Source organism: Hetaerina americana, unplaced genomic scaffold (assembly GCF_022747635.1).
Source record: "Hetaerina americana unplaced genomic scaffold, ioHetAmer1.1.p SCAF_9, whole genome shotgun sequence".
Taxonomy (NCBI): Eukaryota; Metazoa; Arthropoda; class Insecta; order Odonata; family Calopterygidae; genus Hetaerina; species Hetaerina americana.
In genome coordinates this window covers 49,914,353-49,933,719 of record NW_027287538.1, presented here as the reverse complement: position 1 = coordinate 49,933,719, position 19,367 = coordinate 49,914,353, and the positions used below count along the sequence as shown (strand labels likewise).

The window sequence follows — 19,367 nt, the reverse complement described above, 5'->3', positions numbered from 1 at the left end:
CGTTTACCCCACATTCTCCCCAACATCATGGCCTTCAACATCACATTACCTCTCAAATGAACCAGTTTTTCTAGATTCTTTACATTTTTTCGGATAATCTCCCCTATTCCCATTCAAAGACTAAGCCTAGAACTTTCTCGTTTGTGTTTAGTGTCGGAAATTTGGTTTTCTATTCTTCTCTCTACCCATAAAATTCAAAACCTCCTATCAATCAATGTTTACACCCTTGCTTCTCGATGTTAAGTTTCCCAGCAAAAAACTGCTCCAGACATAAATTCCCACTGATAAATTCCTTAAATCTTGTCACTGTGTATTTCTCAAGTGTCCTTGTAGTAGCTCCGTCTTCTATTCAAAAGCCTCACTATATAACGAATTCTCTTTTTCATGCCATCCTTAATCCGTCCATATTGGTTCAAAACAATGCCGAGACAGGTGAATTAGGGAATGATTAAAAAAACCCACCTTACCTTACCAGACGAAGTCTCAATAAGGAAAAAGAAAGAGAGAGAGAATACTGCCGCAATTAGCGATTTATAAGAGTCCAACGTCCCAAGCATTATTTCAAAATTATCACTTTACCTTTGGGGAATGGGATTGCTTCCAAATTTAGTTCATGATCCCCACCTTTACTCCTTAATTTTTTAGTAATACTTAGTTGATCATATGAACTAGCTGCATGAGTACTTAAATTATAGATCGACAACCATGCCGTGCCCTGCAAGCCCTCCAGAAGGCGTGTGGCATAGGGTGTTTGATCACCAGCCTACAGTAACTAAATGGGTATTTTCGAGTTTAGTGGCTTGGCAACTAGGCTAATCGGCCGAAGTTATTTCATTGCTTAGTTTTGTTTTTGCTATGACCCATCTGGCTGAGTGTGCAGGAGTAATTTGGATGCTCTGGCATAGTAACGGATTCAAGGAAGTGGATTCTGGCAAAACTATCACGCGCTGGCGACACCCCCACCACGGAGGCTCGCAACGCCTCCCTGCCTGCACCTCCACGCACAGAGGGGGAGGAGGGCGAGTGGAAACGCGGGAGGGGGGTTGGTTGGTGGTGTTTCGGGGCCCCTGCTACCCCCTTCTCCAGCACCCTTTCCTTGGGAAGTCCACGCCCATCACGAGCCCCCCTCCCTCCTTCCCTCCACTCCTCCCCACCCTTTTCCCCCGCCTCCCTTTCGTCCAGTAGTCCCCCCAGACTCCCATCCATCTCCCGCCTTCCGATATTTTCCCCGAGCTTAGGAATTCATCTTCCTCTCTCTCCCCCTCCTTCCCTCCTCCGCCTCGGTGGAATGGTGGGCGGAGGGTGGGTGGGGGTTGGGGCTGGTTGGTTGAAGACTCCGCATTATGCATTCTAATCCCGAGGAACCATCCATCAAGAAGGAGGGAGGCAGGGGGGGAAGGCGGTGGGGTGCGGTGGTGGGGACAGTGGTAGGGGTGCTTCGAGGCGGCCTAGGGCCTTCTAGGGTTGAGGGGGGATGTGAGAAGGGTGGGAGCGGGAGACTACAACGCGGTGCGGAGAAGATTGAGGAGTAGTGGCCGGGGAGTGGTGTAGCAGAGGGGAACGGAAATGCCCTCATCCGGGAGGTTCGGGGAACGTCTCGGAGTCGGCGAACGTAAAACGACCCTTGATGAGATAATCCAGGGTGTTGAAAATAGTTGAAGATATTAACATGGTCGAGGCGGTGTGGTAATGTGTTGGATAGTTCGCACACTTATTGGCCGGATGGTCCGCATTCGAATCACAATGATGCCTCTGGACCAAAGAAAAAACCGAAAAAACCATACTAATGAATACAAAGGAGGTTCTTCACATGATCCAAAGTTCCCCATGTACAATGGGGGTGGATCTAATACAAACGCCCATGGTAAATGAAATGCTCACATTCAGTGCAATAAGACGAAGAGTGGGGTGGCGTTCCCCATATCATCTTTATTGCCAGCGTTTTCCTCGGGAGATCTGGTAGACTTAACAAATCACAGAGTTTTGTTGCAACTGGAGGGATGTAAAGTTCCCTAGAACCGGACCCGAGGCCTCTTTGGTCAGTAACCGAACGCTAAGATCAGTAGGCGACTATAATCTCCACGAGAACCTAAATCATTTTTTTGTGATTTTTATTTCAAAAAGAAGCTTTCTTTTCCGGAAATATGTTATTGTTCACGACCACAGTGACCTAAGAGTGCGGTGAGGGGAGGAAGCCCGGGGCGTTGCCAATGAAATAATATCTGTGGGATTTACGAAACTGAGTATTTTGATATGAAAGAATTCATAAATGCGATTTCTGCTACAGTTGCTTTGCCATGCGATTCATTCGGGATACCAGGTCTTCTGGAAGACAAAGGGGGTCACACGGAAAAGAAATGCTGCCCGCAACATAAAAGTGTGACTCCCTTGACCATAGGCTTTCATTTCCATTCTGTGATGTTAAGAAGGCTTTCGCGGGGCTCATAATTGACCGCTCCTCCAAGGGAAAGAAATGCATCATAAGCCCCCTACACAAGCAGTCACGATTGAGAGCCGCCTTATCATCTACAAATATTTTTCGCACGCGAAAGGGCTTACTGTAGGGTAGGATAGGTATATGATGGAAACAGGCTGAACACGCCTACATTTCTGCCTTAACTTAAACTGTTCAACTCCGCATATGTTCTCCATCCCTTCATTCTACCAAACATGCCTATCCTTTTCCTCCCCCTATCTTGCTTGCCTAACTTCTCCCCTCTATCATGGACGTACTATATTCCATTGACTAACCTAATCCTCTACGCCAGCTTTTCTTTCCTACCTTGAATTACCCCTAATGACCCTCTCTCCTCCTTCACATCTTCGTTTTTGCTTCCTTTCCATCTATTTCATCTTTTCCATCCTTTTACACGCTCACATTTCAGAAGTATTCTATCTACGCTTATCATCTTGCTTCAACGACCATGTTTCCGCGCCGTACAATACCACACTCCATGCAAACCTTGTCACAAGTATTTTCTTTGCATCCACACTCAACGTCCATGTCATCAACTTCCTCATCCCTCTTCCTTGAGAAAGGCTCTTTGCATAACACTATCTATTATTGTCATGGTATAAATTATTATGGAAAAGTGGAAAATATCCCTGCAAAATATCGTAGATCACTATTGGAATTAATTGGGGGCATAAATAATTCACACTAGACAAATTTATATAAAAATTAGAGACATTATAATTTGACAGACATTCAAATAATTATGCCTTGACCAACCCATTGTTTTGGCAATGTTCCACTTTAAAAATAGATAGAAATATGTGGTAAACAATAAAATTTAGAGATAAGGTTTGTTTAAAAAGTTTACCACCAAGTAATTGATATTTTTTAAATTCAAAATTACAAACGCGTGAATTTACGAATGCACATTCATTTACCCAAAATATAACGATATTTAGTCTAAAGGCTATCTTCTTGGACATCCTTAGGTTCTCATTTCCATACCTAATCCCTCAAAATACTTTTATACCCAGAATTCCTCTCCTATTCGTATACAGCGTGCAACTCCTGCCGTATAACTAGATTATTACACTGAATACAGAATGTATTTATTTGGATCCCTGCAAGCCATCATAAGGGTATGTGGCGTGAGCCCGAGCCATACATGCAGAAATATTAGTTCATACATGTATATGCATGTTTTAATCGGAATAAAACTTTTTGGTAGCTTCTGTCCATCCAAAACCCACCATAGCCGGTTGATTACCAATAATTATAATATGCATTTTAATAATGTTAGCTAATACACAAAAACACTGGTGTACATACGTGCCTATATACAATGTAAAAGTTATTGTTCAACTAAACCATTTAATTTTCTTTGTCTTTGAGTTAATATGATCGGGCTCGAGTTCATTTTATTTTTTATTGTGTATCGTGGTTTCGCTGAGATGACAACATGTGTTACGTTCGAAACGACTTTGAATGTCCCTCCAAAAATAAAACACGATGCCTCTTAATTTCATTCAAAAAATGCACTAAATGGAAATAAGTAATAAATTACGTTATTTTTTGGACGCAATTACTCTGCGTGCAATACTATTTGTTTTCCATATACATCGGTTGGCTTCTGTTGAGTCGGGAAACAAGGAAGGATTGCGTCCTATTTTGCAAGGTGCCTATCGTTCGATATGTTATGAAATCGAGAATGACAATTAATATAAACAATTGATAGCGAAAATAAAAGTGTTAAAAATACGATTCACAGAGAAGTTAACAAATTTTCAGCGAGTTAGATCACATGTTGTAATTTTCATGTTGCAGTTATATCGTCCATTGGTTTGTTTACCAAAGTGGTATATAAGTATTACCTGAAGATAGGAGGATGAAGTACTAAAATAGCTTTGTGTTAAAACGAATGATTTTATATTCGAAGAATCTGATGTGGAATCATCAATCCTTTCCTACTCAATAGGGATTCCTTGTCGTCTCTTAGCCTCGTGTTGTACAGTGTTAATCTTAATTTTCCCCAATTACCAAACCTTCTAGTTCTCTTTAACATTTCATTCTTTTACATCCTACATACTTATTACATACAATAGGTCTGTGAAGCTATTTTATTTCTTCCGGTTGAATTCTCTTCAGGTGTATGTGTATTATATTTAGATCAGCGAGACCGTATCCATTGCGTCCATTATTACCTACTTTCGTTGATACGCTTAAGCAAGCAAGCTAAGACATTTCGAGGAAAAGAAAATGGTTTATAAGAAGCACCTTTAAACTTCCTACTAGCACTACACAATACAATATTTTATTTTGAATCCGATTGCTAGAACATAATTAATCCTTTTTCTACCAATATACGAGGGTCATCCGGAAAGTAGTACCCGTTCGTGAAATAAAGACACAAAAGTAAATATTAACAAACATAAAAAATTTTATTTGAAAGAGGATACTTTAAACTACTTCTCAACATAATCTCCAAGCAAATTAAGGCATTTGTCATAACGTGTGACAAGTTTCTGTATTCCTGCTGCATAGTCCTTCGCCGCCAGCTCATTGAGATACGCGAGGGACCCATCTTGCACAAATTTTTGCATAATGCAGATGGTGTTTAACAATTTCATGAACAATTGTTCGAGAAACATTGGGAAAATGCTCACAGATGTCATCAATTGTGACGCGCCGATCGTTCCTCACGAATTCGTCAACTGAGCTCACCAGTTGGTCTGTAATGACAGACGGTCTCTCCGAACGCTCATCGTCGTGTGTGTTCCCCCTCCCCATGTTGAAGTTGCGACACCACCGCCGAACAGACGACTCGTCCATTACATTGTCTCCATACACCTCCTTTAATTGGCGATGAATATCACATGGGCGAACGTTTCTTGCATTGAGGAATTTAATCACTGCCCTCACTTCACAACTGGCGGCGTTCTCAATTTTTTTAAACATTGTAAACAATCACAGAAACAACACAGGCAATGCTAGCGTCACGCAACTTGGCTCAGAGAAGGCAGACAAGCCACTGAAGCTATCTGACCTCGTCCAGCGGCTACTCGCGTCGTCAGCACTTCATGCGGCACGAACGGGTACTACTTTCCGGATGACCCTCGTATCATGTGATGGATAACAGTAACGAATGCAGTGGCCATATTATGCATGCATTTCCTCTACTCTTTTATATTTTTTCTGTGCTTTCTATAATATACTACTTTATATATATATATGCTATTTATGCATTTAAATTTTGTTGATTGAATTTCGCTCTTGCAACTTAGTAAACTATAAGTTATGAAAAGGGTTACACAGGTTCAATAATCTTGTACTATTATTGTCAACATCGTATTCCTATAAACCTTAGAAATGGATCATTTAAGGTCATTCAGACTGGCAAAATAGATGCTAAATAGAACGTTTCTCCAGGATGGACTCTTTAATATACTATCGGCTAATGAGATCGGTTAGGGAATACTGAATCTGTAAGAAAAAATAACTGCGAATGTTCAAAGAAGGCAAAAGGTATGGGCTATATTATGGTCGTATGAAAGGAATGAACGCAGACAGGTTGTCACAACGAATCAATGACAACGGGCTCTCTCGGGAGACTTAAAGAAGGGTCATACCCTAGAAAACCTGAGTGACGAAGGTGCTCGAAAATATTTGTGGGAAGAATGGGGTTCAAAGAAAGAAGCCAAAACGGATATTATTGGCAAAGAATGGTTAACATCAAAAACCGCTACCGGACATTAAAAACCGATTAAATTGAAATGAAATAGATGCTCCATAACGTTTTGCTTTCTACGTTGGCTCGACGAAAAATATTCCGATCAGGAATTCAGATGTTGGAATAAAACCTTAACATCCTCCAACCCCAGGCCAAAGAACGACGAATTGAGGGAAGCGTGGAAGGGAGAGTGAGTTATTGGAGGTACGAATTCTAAAAATCGAGTATTTCACGGAAAGAGCGCAACCCAGATTCAACCGATCCATTCATCCCAGGAAAAAGACTCCAGACTCCATTCAGTCGGATGAGCGCTTTCGGAAATCCTAAGATCAAAGTCGAGCGGATGAAGCAGCATCCGATTATACTATATATGCACATTTCATGTTCGTATATTTTACCTTTTCAAGTAAATTAGCCCACGAAATTACAAGATGCACGAAATAAATGCTGGTAGACGTGGAAGTTATGACTTATATAGGAGAATACTGAGTTGAATGGATACAAGAACGGAGTATTATTTAATAAATTTATGCATATATATGAAATAAACAAAGAAATATATTACATATTTAGAGCATCAGGGCATTATATATAGGAGCATACATTCTTTTTTGTGGGTTTCTGTGTTTTTGTTCCTGTTCACTAGAGCTATCTTGGTGTTCACTATATGTATATGTGTATATATATATATATATATATATATATATATATATATATATATATATATATATATATATATATATATATATATATATATATATATTTCGATGGTATAGGAGCACTTAAGAGAGCATAAAACCTTTGCATGGCACAATGGAACACAAATATATAAATATGGAACACGTAAAAGGACACTCAAATTTCAGAAAGTTCAAGGCTTTTGGTCTACTCTGAGACCTTCTTCGGGTTAGACTCTCTGAAATGTGAGTGTCGTTTTACGTGTTCTCTATTTATATTTTTGTGTTCTATTGTGCCGTTCAAAAATGTAATATATATAAATGGTCTTGTTTCTGTGTTTAGATTAGTTGGCAATCAAAATTAAATATGTGTATACTTTGATTAAAAACTAATCAAAAGACAGAAACACTAAAAAAGGACACCCACATATTTTTATTTGACGTTTCGAAGGCAAGGCTGCCATCCAGTTGAAGATGTATGCGTCAATTTCGTACGCCGCGTAGGGAACTAACTGGATGAACTCAGCCCTCATACATCAAACCAACCTCCGGGTTGATGTGTTTTGGTATTATATGTACGTATACTCTAGTATATCACTCACTCTTCATCTTGTTTTTAGTCGTGCCACCGAAAATTTCGGAATATGTGCGGAAATCCCTTTTTCTATATTTGTGTTAGCTGATACAATTTCGCTCCTCCATTTGGATAATTTATGCATTAAAACCACAAACACGATTATCAACCTGAAGATCGTTTGGCTACTCAAATGGTGATCATAGTGGAGTTCACCAAGTACTAAGCCAAAAGACGTGAGGCAAAATGAAGTTCCTTTCCCTGTCACGGCTGTAGTTTCCCAGGAAGATCTGGCACCCGGAAAATTTGGGTGGAGCTGAGGGTGCCCAGAGAAGCTGAATTATGAAATTCACAAAACGAATTAATTCCGGTGATCCCAGCCACATTCATCAGAAGACGATTAGTAACTGGCCAGGCAGTCATGCGTTTTTCATATTTACGTGTGTGTGCTCAGAACTATACATACATACGTATCGCGTACGTATGCGCGATTGAATGTGTCGAAGGAAAGACACAAGCCGTCGTCTTCGAAGTCTTCAGGGAAGGAAAACTTTTTTTGAATGGCCAAGTTGTCCTCCTCCCCTCGGCCGATTCTCTCACCCATCGAATGGCAAAGTGAGGACAGGGAGAAGTGGGAGGATGAGGAGGAGAAGGAGCGGAATGGAGCGGAGTGAGGCCGCCGGAGGAGGAAACCCGGGTCGAAAGACGGCGGGGGAAATTGTTCACGGGATGGAGAGGAGGAGGGGCAGTAAATAACCTCACGCTGAACGAATGCGATGCTCTTTGTGGAACTACGCAGAGCGTGGAAGCGGAAGGGGGCGGGAGGAAGAGCGGGTGAGGAGGTGGCGGTTGAAGTTCGGCCCGGGTTAGGTCGAGGTGGTTGTGTGAGGGATGGGAGGGGGGTATATACTTACTTACTGGCCCGGTCGCGGGTTAGAGGGAGGAATGGAAGGAAGCGCGAGAGTTTACGGGGGTGGAATAGGGTGCGGTGAGCATGAAGGACCGAGTGGTATAATATTCCCGACCTCCTGCGGGCGGTGCTCGAGAATGGGCTCGGGAACATTTTTCCGAGGTGGTTTTTAAGGCGGGCGTCGGTGAAGGGGGGGGGAGAAGGGGCCCAGGTGAAGAAGACGGGACGGAAGGTTACGGTCTTTTAAGGAGGGTCCTAAGAATTTCTTACCCCCTCCAAGCGGAGTACTCTACCCCTAACCCGCTGGGATCCGATGGGTCCTTCTCAGGGGCGGGCGAGCAGGGGGATGGATGGTGCTGGAGAGACCTGGGAGGACGTTTTAGGGGCATTTAGCCCTCTCCCTCACCCTCCCACCCAAGATGGGAGTGTTGGTCTTCCTCCCCGAGGAAGTAACTTGGGCAAGCCCGAAGGAGAGCTCCAGTTACCCCACGAGCAATCACATGGGGAAATCACGAGGCTGCTTTCGTGTGAGAGGCAAGCGTCCCCCTCCGATCCTCTCGACTTCGTCGCCATAAACAACACGCGGTGACACGGGTTGACCGTCCCCCCCCTCCTGCCTCCGCAAACCCTCTCTCAATCCGCGCCACGCGGCACTCTATCCCCGCGCTAAATCACCAACCCGAAAATGTTCAGGGGGCGGAGGAGGTAAGGGGGAGTTCCAGGGGGAGAGGGTATGGAGTGTTCGACGTGACAACTCCCACGATGCATCATAATTCTTTCCGCATGGCAAACGAAGAAGACCGACCTTTCGTCCCCTCTTTACGACCGCCCAATCTGCTCGACGCGAGAGGTGAGGCGAACGAGGGAAAATGAATTCGCACTCGGGGCGTGTACGACTATGGATTGGTCAGTTTTTTGTCACCCACTGCCACGATGTCAGCGATTCTAAAAACAATTGCCTCTCGCAGATGGGTACTCTCCTTAATGGCCATTCTTTAGGACTACGCTATTTATCTCTAAGATCAACACGATTTAAACTTGTCGAATAGTCGTCGGACAACATCGTTAGCATCAAATATAAAAATCTCATTTGCTGCATCCAGGTAATTCTCCCTTATCTTTACTCACGACCTCTCCTGAGTGAAACACATCGGGTGGCATACAGGCAACACGTACCTTTTCATCAATTTTCAACCTGTTCTCGTTATAATAAATGTCAGTATGCCACGATCAGATTACTAGAGCAACTATGGTGTAAATCAGTCGCGAAGCGAAAGAAAGTTAGAGATTGAATCTCTTAGATTTATTATAAACAGCTTTCATCAACTATGATTTTGAAAATGCATTATACTCTATTGATGATCTTTATGGCATCATGCGTGTCTCGTCCCTTTCTGGGTCAAAGCTGATCATCCCCTAAGTAATCATTTCCCCTACCCTTTCATTGATGATCCTGAGACCACTTTAACTGCGTTCGATATCTAACTTATTGTTTTTTAGTCCTCACATATGGCTGCCTTTCCCTTTTTTGGAATAGAAACCAACTCTGATCTAACGATGCAATTGAGCCAAATTCCTCCCTGGGCTATTGTAGTTACGAATAAACTCAAAAACAACTCTCTCTTGCTTTTACGTTTTTCCAGACTCTTTTCAGTATTTTTGTGGGAATGTTATGAACCGTCACGGTTTGGTTTTACCTCACTTTCTCGCAATCAAGTTTAACTGAACTTAAGCTATCTATCCTCACATACGTCATATTCCCTGTTAAGCCTGTTGGCCAAATATTCTCATCATATTAATCTTCTTTGCATGCTTCCCATCTTTCCTGGTGCAAATCCACATTTTCGGGCCTTATTCTCATCTTTAATCAATGGTTTCCTTGTCATTTTCCTAATTTTTTTGCCTATAGTCTCGTTTGCAACTTTCAATATTCTTTTTTTTAGATGTTCCCACCTAAGCCGGCAGACTACTACTACCTAAAGGGTTAATTAGCATTTTTAATAATTATTGAGACTCCAAATAGCTTAAATTCTACCCAAATGCCACATGAATGATAGAATTCTTTGGTAGTTCTTCGCATGGACTTGGAATTTGCGATTTCGTGAACGATTGAAGGTATCGTGGAAATTTTAAAACCATGCTTTAATAATGACCATCCATCCCATAGAGACGACGCAAAATACTTGGTATTGTTACTGAAACAGAAACTATTTATGTTTTAGGCAAAACATTTCACAAACCCATCATTTATAAATCAAGAAAATGTTATGCATATGAAATGTTCTAATAAAAACCAGTGGACTTAATCGCATGCACATGGACGAGATCCTGGGACTGAAAAATGAGTAATCTGTTCATTGAAATGCCACTACCCGCGTAATACTTCTACACAAATTCGGATCTTTCTTTACTTCCCACTAGTTTTTTTTCAGCAATATTTTATCAACCTCTCCTCTATGTCCTTTTCTGCGGGTGACTTTGAATGATTTGCGTTTTTTTGCATAGAATTACATTCATCCACCCACGGACTTCTTCTCTCCAGTTTTTCCATGAACTGGGAGTGTATTGCGTTGTATTGTGGGAAGCTTTCAAATTATTCGAATATTTTTTCTTTAGGAAAGAACGCAGATTCTGCGAAAATAATGTGCGCCGTTAATTTATTTTTGCTAAAACAGAATGGAAACTTATACGAGTTGAATACAGCCCGTTCGCGGACTCAACTGTCTTTCTCAACAGGCTTAGTGTGTCACGGGCACGAACATGCCGTTTTCCTTCCCCATCTCACACAACGTGTTCCTATAACCCTACTCCTATACATAATATACTCCTACGTCTTCTTTCTCCCTTCCAAAAAAATGGAGAAGCAAGATTGCGCAAAAAGGATTACACCTACATCCCCTCGGGTTGCTAACCACTAATTACTCCGCAAAAACGTCGGAAATCGACTGCCCCTATCTTCCAGGATTGACACACCTCAGCATGTATATGTACAGGGTATATGCTGAGGGTACAGTCATCGAGTCGCTTCCCGCTCTGAGGCAAGAGGCCAAATGGTGGTGGAGGCAATTTCGGAGCTTGCATCAGTAGGGAAAATGCTGACCAAAATTCAGCGACTAATGATGCAGCAACGTGACTTTCTACTGAAGGTGCTTGAAGCGTGTGTTACTGTTAAAACACACGTCGAAACTGACCTGGAAAATGGGCGAAGCCATGTTCCGGAAGTGGCTGAAGCTCGTGACATGTTAGGGAAATTAAGAGGCCTGACGTAATGCAGTCGAAGGGTCCGCTGATGACCATTCCGTAAGAATAATGAATAATATTTTACCTCGCCTATGATTTTAGAAATGGATGAACCACACCATGAATATTTTTGAGATAATATGGCCAAATCACAGAACCACACACTCGGAAATAAAGAAAATATGTTAAGAGTCAAATAGGGAGATGCTACGAAATTAACTTTCAATGGAGATATACGCTAATATGCATTCAAATGCAACTATTTCAAAGTGTACAAACCGTTCCCCATGACCAGGGTTCGCAGCCGGATGGATTCCTCCATGTCCGAGTACTTCAGCCAGTTAAGCTACCGAGGCGTCCTCCTACAATCGGAAATTTGGGGCTTTAAAGGAACGAGCTGTCATGAAGACATACCGTGCATGCACATATCACTGGTATTCTATTTGTTATTATGGCTATCACAATATTAATGTATTATGGAAATTGAAATCATTTGAGCTTCGAGGCAAAATAATTTTTAGCCGTAAATTGAAATAATTACCATTCCAGCAATTCGCTGATACGAAACGCTTCAATCACCGTCGTAGTCAAAAGCACCACAATCTGCCGAGCTCTGAAAAAAGGGAAATAGAGTTATAGTATAATAGTCATTATTTCTTCCGTTTTTTTGTGTTTTTAAAAATACATTTGGTTAGTAAATGCACGTAATAACGAAATATAAAATAATAAATGGAAATATTGATGAAAAAGCCTCGAGTTGTGAACCCATGACCTCTCGCACCCAAAGCGAGAATCATACCCCTAGACCAACAGGCCTCTTGATGGCATGAAAGGCGTTCTATGTTAGCAAATATTAAGCTAATCTGCGTGAATGAACTATTAAATATTGTTTTGGTTACATTTACTCAAAGACGAAATTAAAAGTGTCCTGGGCTGTAGTGTATATTCCCTTAAAATAGAACACACATTGAACATCAAAATCAGTCAAAGTCAACTCTGGGAGCAAGCTGAAGGGGAGGTGTGGAAAGTGATGATCCATTTCCCTCCGTAGGTGCTTGGAACGAGTTGAAAACGTGAATGAAAAAGAAAGAGGGACAAAAAGAAATCCTGTTTCACCTTTCAAGACGATTATTCATAGCAACGTTGGCTGCTGGCATTTACCTTAGACTGACTTCCCCTATAGTTTTGATGTATAAAGAATTCCGCAATTTTTTTCTCACAGCTTATCTTAAAAGAAATTGAACGGAAATACAGTGGGTATGTATATACATCAGCAAAATTCTCCGCAAGCTGTCGTAAGGATGTGTGGCGGGGGGTCCTAGGACATCGACCGTAAAAATAGGGCAAATACATTCAATGCAATAAACATGCTAATGCACACCCACACAGGCGAATACATTCATGCAAAACTTATTTTAACTTATAATCATGCAAATGAATATACAAACAACTAATATGCAAAAACAAATTAACCTGGTAATGCACTAGATGCTTGTCTATACAGCGTTTAATATAGTTACCGCTCGTAACAGCATTGGCTTTGATTTTGTTACTCTCATGATTTCTGACCATCCGAGAAAGGCAAGAATATATAGTATATATATATATATATATATATATATTTTTTTTTAAGGTAATCTACCGGTTAAGGTAGGTTTTTGGATGGACACAACTACCAACCAAATATTTTTATTACTCCTAACAAAACACAAAATCCATCTACCTACTCTATATCAGGTCCCTCTTCATCTCTGAGTACTTTCTTCCTCCCTTCATCCCGTCCAACATCCCTATCCTGTTCCTTCCTTTTCCTCTTTGGCCCAACATTCTACCCTCTATCACGGTCTTCAACATCCCACTGCCAGTCAACACCCCCTTCATCCACTTTTCCTGCCTCCATAGGATTGCTCCCAACAAACCCCTCTCTTCGCCCACCATTCCAAATACTTCCTCATTTGTTTTCTTCTCTGTCCATTTCACCTTCTCCATTCTTTTCCACACCCACATTTCAAAAGCCTCCAGCCTACGTCTATCCTCCTGCTTCAATGACCACGTTTCCGCGCCGTACATAGCTACGCTCCATATCAAAGTTTTTACGAGTCTTTTCTTAACATCCTTACTCAAAGTCCCCGTCATCAACTCCCTCCTCCTTGTGAAAGCCTCTTTGCCAAGCGCAATTCTTCTCCTTACGTCCCTACTACTTTGACCGTGTTGGTCCAAAACACTACCGAGATACGTAAACTGTTCTACCTGCTCTAGTTTTTGCCCTCCTATTTTAATGTTAATCTTGGCCTTTTTCTTTCTAGAAAATCGCATAACCTTTGTTTTATTAATATTGATTCTCATCCCATACCTGTCGCACTGAATTTCCAATTCACTCAGCAATGCTTGCAGCCCCTTGGCTGACTGACAAACTAAAGCTTGGTCATCAGCAAACCTAACTGATTTTACGAATTCCCCGCCCACTTTCATTCCTACCTCGAGTTCTTCCCATGCCTCTTTGATCATTTCCTCTGCATACAGGTTGAACAGCAACGGTGATAATGGGCAACCCTGCCTTACACCCCTTCCTAACACTCCCAATCCTGACTCCACGTTTCCCACCCGCACCTGAGCAGTCTGAGACATGTACAGGTTGCGGATTAGCCTCCTTTCCCTCCAATATATTCCTATTTTCTGCAATATACTCATTAGTTTTTCCCAATTCACTCTATCAAACGCTTTTTCGAAATCTACGAAACAGGCAAATACCTCCTGGTTGTGTTCTATATTCCTCTCGATTAATAATCTCATTACTGCAATGAATATATATATATATATATATACACATACATATATTTGTGCTGCGGTAACTCCCTCATCTAAATTCATTATCCCTCACTCCTCGTGTCATTCTACTCTTCGACACCCAGCCCACATCATTTTCCTTCGTTACTACTCGTATCTCTCGGTTCGCTTTGCGCATTTCTCTCAACAAGAATTCATTCCCCGAAAAGCTAAATCTTCCTATTCCGAATCAAACCCAATCCAAAAATAAATACTCCCTGCTTTCAGAGGGACATGTTTTCGGTGGAAAAGTAATTGAGTTACAGCCACTGTATTAATCTCACATTATATATTTGTGGTCTAACCTTGTATATATGTCAATATATATAATATATATTTGTGGCCTAACTAAAGGCAAATGACGCCTATCTTTAGCCCTCGCATTAGATTTCCCCACCACCCGTCTAATGAAGCCGACTTCTACCAGACGGATATGTGCTCCGAAAGGCGTGGTGTTAAGGCTGCCCCCAAATATTTAACTGTTTTGCGGCAATTAACGCTGAACCCTCTATTGTACAACTGATGTCCTTACTTATTATGACTTCATTTGTTCCAAAATTTCAAACTGCACAAATCTACGAAGCAAACAAATAGATCCTGAAGCTATTCTATATTGCTCTCTCCTAGTGACTTCAATACTGCGTCGCTAGCATGGTTGTGTGTTCCCTTCCTGAGCACAAACTGACATCCCCTACATAATCATTTGTCCTCCTCACCTCGCAAAACCCTAATATATTTACATTTTTTCTCCCCATCTCCCGCGTTATATTTTCCAATTCACCTGTTATTAAAACTGCCCTAACATTCGAAGTTCGTATTTTAACTGATTCAGTATTCTTTTCAAACTGAAAGCTTATGAACTCATGTATATATATGTAAGAAAAAACTTATGTGTTGCTGCTTTAGATTTCTCGTTCCAAGGATCTCGTGAGATGACCACCGCGGAAACCTTGCCTCTCCTGCTGACAGGCACGGCACACGGCCGATGGGTTCGAGTCCCTGTGACGGTTTCCCGCTGCCTTCCTGCTATTGTGTTTAAAGTTACACTATAAGTCAAATAGCCGCCTCACTGTGATCAGACACCTTTTGCAACCACCTCACTACGGAAAAGACGTTGCAAGTGATGCCTTTCTTCAGGCTTCTACCCTTGGACTAATCTGGCAAGATTGACCCTGGCAGGAGCAGCTCTTGAGGTCATTTGAATGCACTAGCCCTTCCACTACTTCAACGCTGTACTCCACGGAGAGATAAATACCGATTCTGTGACCAGTCAATGACAGGTAATCTACAGGTGTAACTGATATTTGTGTTTGGTATAATGAACAAATAGGGTCGTTATTTGCTATTTTTTGGTATATGTACGTTATTAATTAATTATATCATAGAAAACAAGAAATCTTTTCGGCGTAGACTGCATAGTTTTCTAAGTTGTGAAGGTATGGCCTGTTGCTTCTGAGTGATGGTCACATATTTTGTCTAAAATATGGAACATTGTCTTAGGTTTTCTCATTTCATTTTTATTCCGGGCTTTATATTAAAGGCACGGTGGGAACAATAATTGTGCAATGCGTTTTTCACACTTCTTGCATATTTTTAAAGCAAACTCTGATTAATGCGATTCTCTTCCAAGGAACTACCTCACCATGAGGACAAATTTAAATCATTTGTCAATAAAAGTGTTTCCAGCTTTAGGCGTGTCACTTCTTGCAACCATAAACTCTTTTCCTGAATCGCTTTCAATTCACAGGTCTTCTTCCATCCATACCCTAACCAACGTTCTCTGTTATTTTTTCCTTAGTCGCCCTCTCCTCTCTATATCCGCACTGTTGACTTCCAAATTCTCTGCCTTCAGTGACTGCATTCAGTCATCGTTCATTGAACATAGATTGCATGCCACTTTTGAATTCAACAATGATCGTGAACTCTACTGTAGTCCTTACGTAGTCTTATTTCTTCGTTTAAACATCAACTAGTGTAGTGGATCCTCACCATCTTTTTCCATATATCATTTCTGCTTGCAAAAGTGCTTGTGACATGCCATTGTTCAATGCCCACACTTTGGATCTATACGTTATTAGCGTCTATATAATTATTTTTCTTTAAGTTTAAGCTAAAAACTTAAATTTAAAGAAATTACTTGACTTGAGATTTAAGACTCAGTTCAACGTTTTTGGCGGCTTAAAGGATGCTCCGTTCTTCCTTCTCCGTGCAAAGACCATTAAATGGTGTCTTTCCGTCGACTAATGGATTCGCTGATTAAATTCTTTCTCTTTGGATCTCATACATTCGATGCATTCATGAAACAAAACCAAGCCGAGCATTGAAGGGCTCGTTTCCTTACCCGTTTCATTCTTCCATTTGCTAATGCGCTCAATAACTTGTCGTACGCATGCATGTCCCTTGAGAGGAAGTTGATTTGCTGATCATTTGCATATGGAAGGAAGCCCCAAGTTTGAACGTTCAAGATAGTCAGTGTGCCTATAAAAATAGCCAAGGGCACTCAAATTCATGCTTGCGTAAACAAGAAAACTTAATATATACAGATGCTCAGCTTTTTTCGTCGTAGATTTTGAACGATTCTGGTTTCCGATTCGATCCTCGTCGTTTGCGTTCTCCTTATCTCGAACCGAGGCGAGGAAAACTAATGATATTTCCATGACATGCTGGAATTAGCAATCACCCGATTCGTGTTTGGGAGGGAGAAGTTGTTTACCCAATACTACGAGGTGGAAAAATGGAATATGATTTCACTCGCGGTCTTTTAGGCCTCTATCACATCGCGCACCGACGTCGAGATCCAAAGCACATTGACGCCGTTCTCTCATCTACATCTACATAATACCCCGCAAGCCGCCGCAAGGGCGTGTGGCGGGGGGATTCTCATCTGTCCATTGGACAATCGCCGTCCAAATGCGTCGAATAAGTGCGATACAGTATGCCTTCAGAACAGCCAAGCACGCAAGACATCAAGGGGTGGATATTGACGAGGGGAAGGAAAATCGAGGAAGCACGAGAGAATCGACGCGATCATCGCGGCGGTCATGTTATATGTTCCCGACACCAAAACAAGGCCATCGAAATGTTATCCTCCTTACGACATTTCTGAAGATGTTTTTCTCGGGAGTCGAGACTTAGCGGGAAGGAGGGCTGGGGGAGTGGGACGAGTGGATTTTGGGCGAAGAAAAGGAACGGGGGAGGAGGGTGTTCAAGCGAGGTAGAGAGAGAGGGGGGGAAGGGATGAGAGGGCCTTCCGAAGGGTACATAGGGGGGGGGGGAGATGAGAGAGAGAGGTTTATGGCGGTAGTTGCTGCCTCTTCGTGAAACATTCCTATTTTTTTTCCACCTCTCCTCTCTCCACCTCAGGTAGGTACGCACTTGGGTTAGAGTTTCGGGGAACACTCACTGGGCGTGGCGTGAGACTGTGGAGGTTGGTGCGTGGGTGGAGGGAGAGGCGGGGAACGGCAGAGGGAGGATAAGGGGAGAAGGGAGAAAAAAGAAAGGCGAGGGTTGCACCAAGGGGGCAAAAAGATAGGGATGCGGGGGCCCTCGGGGCATACAGAGGAGGAGAGCGGGGATTTTTTTCTTGTTTTGATTGACGTCCGACGCCATTTCCCATGAAGATTAGCTACCGGGGAGTTTCTTAGAGACGGGGAGCGCCTTCGGGGACGTGTCTGATGCTTAGAGGAGGGGATAGACCGAAAATCGGGGAGAGGGGTGTGAGGGGTTGTTAGGAACGTTGTTATTTGATTGGTCCACCCCTCCGAGGGTTAGTGGTAGGTCTTGGAGAGAGAAAGAAAAAAAATCCAAACAAGTCGTCGCTATGGAAACGGAGGGTGTCGCCATCTTACCCCCATCCCCATTCTCCCGATACATGATTGCAAAGCTAAAGAGGTGGGGGGGGGGGCGGGCGGGCGGTGCCATGCATTGGATATGCTTGAGAAGCTCCGATGGACCGAAAATACTGCAAGGGTGAAATGCCAGACGCAGATTTTTGAAATACCATCATCGAGTAAACACAGCAGGGTTCAAGGCTAACTGAATCTTTAATTGATTTAATAATTTCAAAAAGGATAATTTCGGAATGCTATCGATAATTACTTCCAGAACATGACTGGATACTGGAGTTACGAGCACACATGTATGCCTGGGATGCGACATATAAATGGGTGGTCTGAAAAGTTTCCGACTCAGAAAATTTCAGAAAATATCATAAAATTTCAGAAAAAATATGAATATACATATACATATATTCATTTACATGGAAAAAGATACAAGGAAAAGGGATAGGAACACACATATTAGACGAACGCAGGAGAGGTGGGGAATATGGAATCGAGCAGATTACAAATGCAAAAATATTTCCTTGACCGAAACTTGTACACATGATCTTTCGATTTGCAGGGTCGGTGCTCAAGCCCTTTGAGCTGTCGAGGTAACGTAATTTACACTGAAATCTGTGGAGAATTTATTCTACGAAGTGCCCCGATTCATTGGCCAGGAGATGGCGTACGGAAGCTGTTTCACCCACCAAAGGAGAAATACACAAGACACACTGAGGAAAGGATAGTAGTAAAGGAATCATACAACATCATAAAGGATAAGAACAGTGCGTTCCGTGGTACGCATAGCCAGAAGAAGAGACGAGCCCCTAACGCCATCTCTTGGCCAAAGAATCGGGGCACTTGGATGAATAAAGCATTGCAGATCTCTGAGTAAATTAAGTTTCCTGGACAGCTCAAGTGGTTACGAGCCTCCGCCCGGCAAGTTGATAGATGTGGAGTTCAAATCCCGCTCTAGGGAATATTTTTACATTCGTGGTCTGTTGAATTCCACCTTCCCCACCTCTCCTGTGTTCGTCCTTTGTGTGTGTTCCTATCCCTATTCCTTATATCTGTTTCTATATAAATAAGTATTTGTTCGCCGTTTGGCGGGATTTCGTGTTTGAATGTGTGTTATAT

The 19,367-nt window shown here is 42.1% G+C and overlaps 1 protein-coding gene across 2 annotated transcripts in view; it reads right to left on the bottom strand.

The window, feature by feature from the left end:
- The window catches only part of LOC139698921 (uncharacterized), a 386,101-nt gene that overhangs the window by 177,923 nt on the left and 188,811 nt on the right, over nt 1-19,367 (bottom strand). The window contains exon 3 of one of the 2 annotated variants that reach the window (XR_011703026.1): nt 12,125-12,196. The gene's annotated coding sequence lies outside the window, so the exon portion shown is untranslated. Of the gene's footprint in view, nt 1-11,862; nt 11,913-12,124; nt 12,197-19,367 lie in introns of those variants that run through there. The other variant, XR_011703027.1, reaches the window with a different exon arrangement.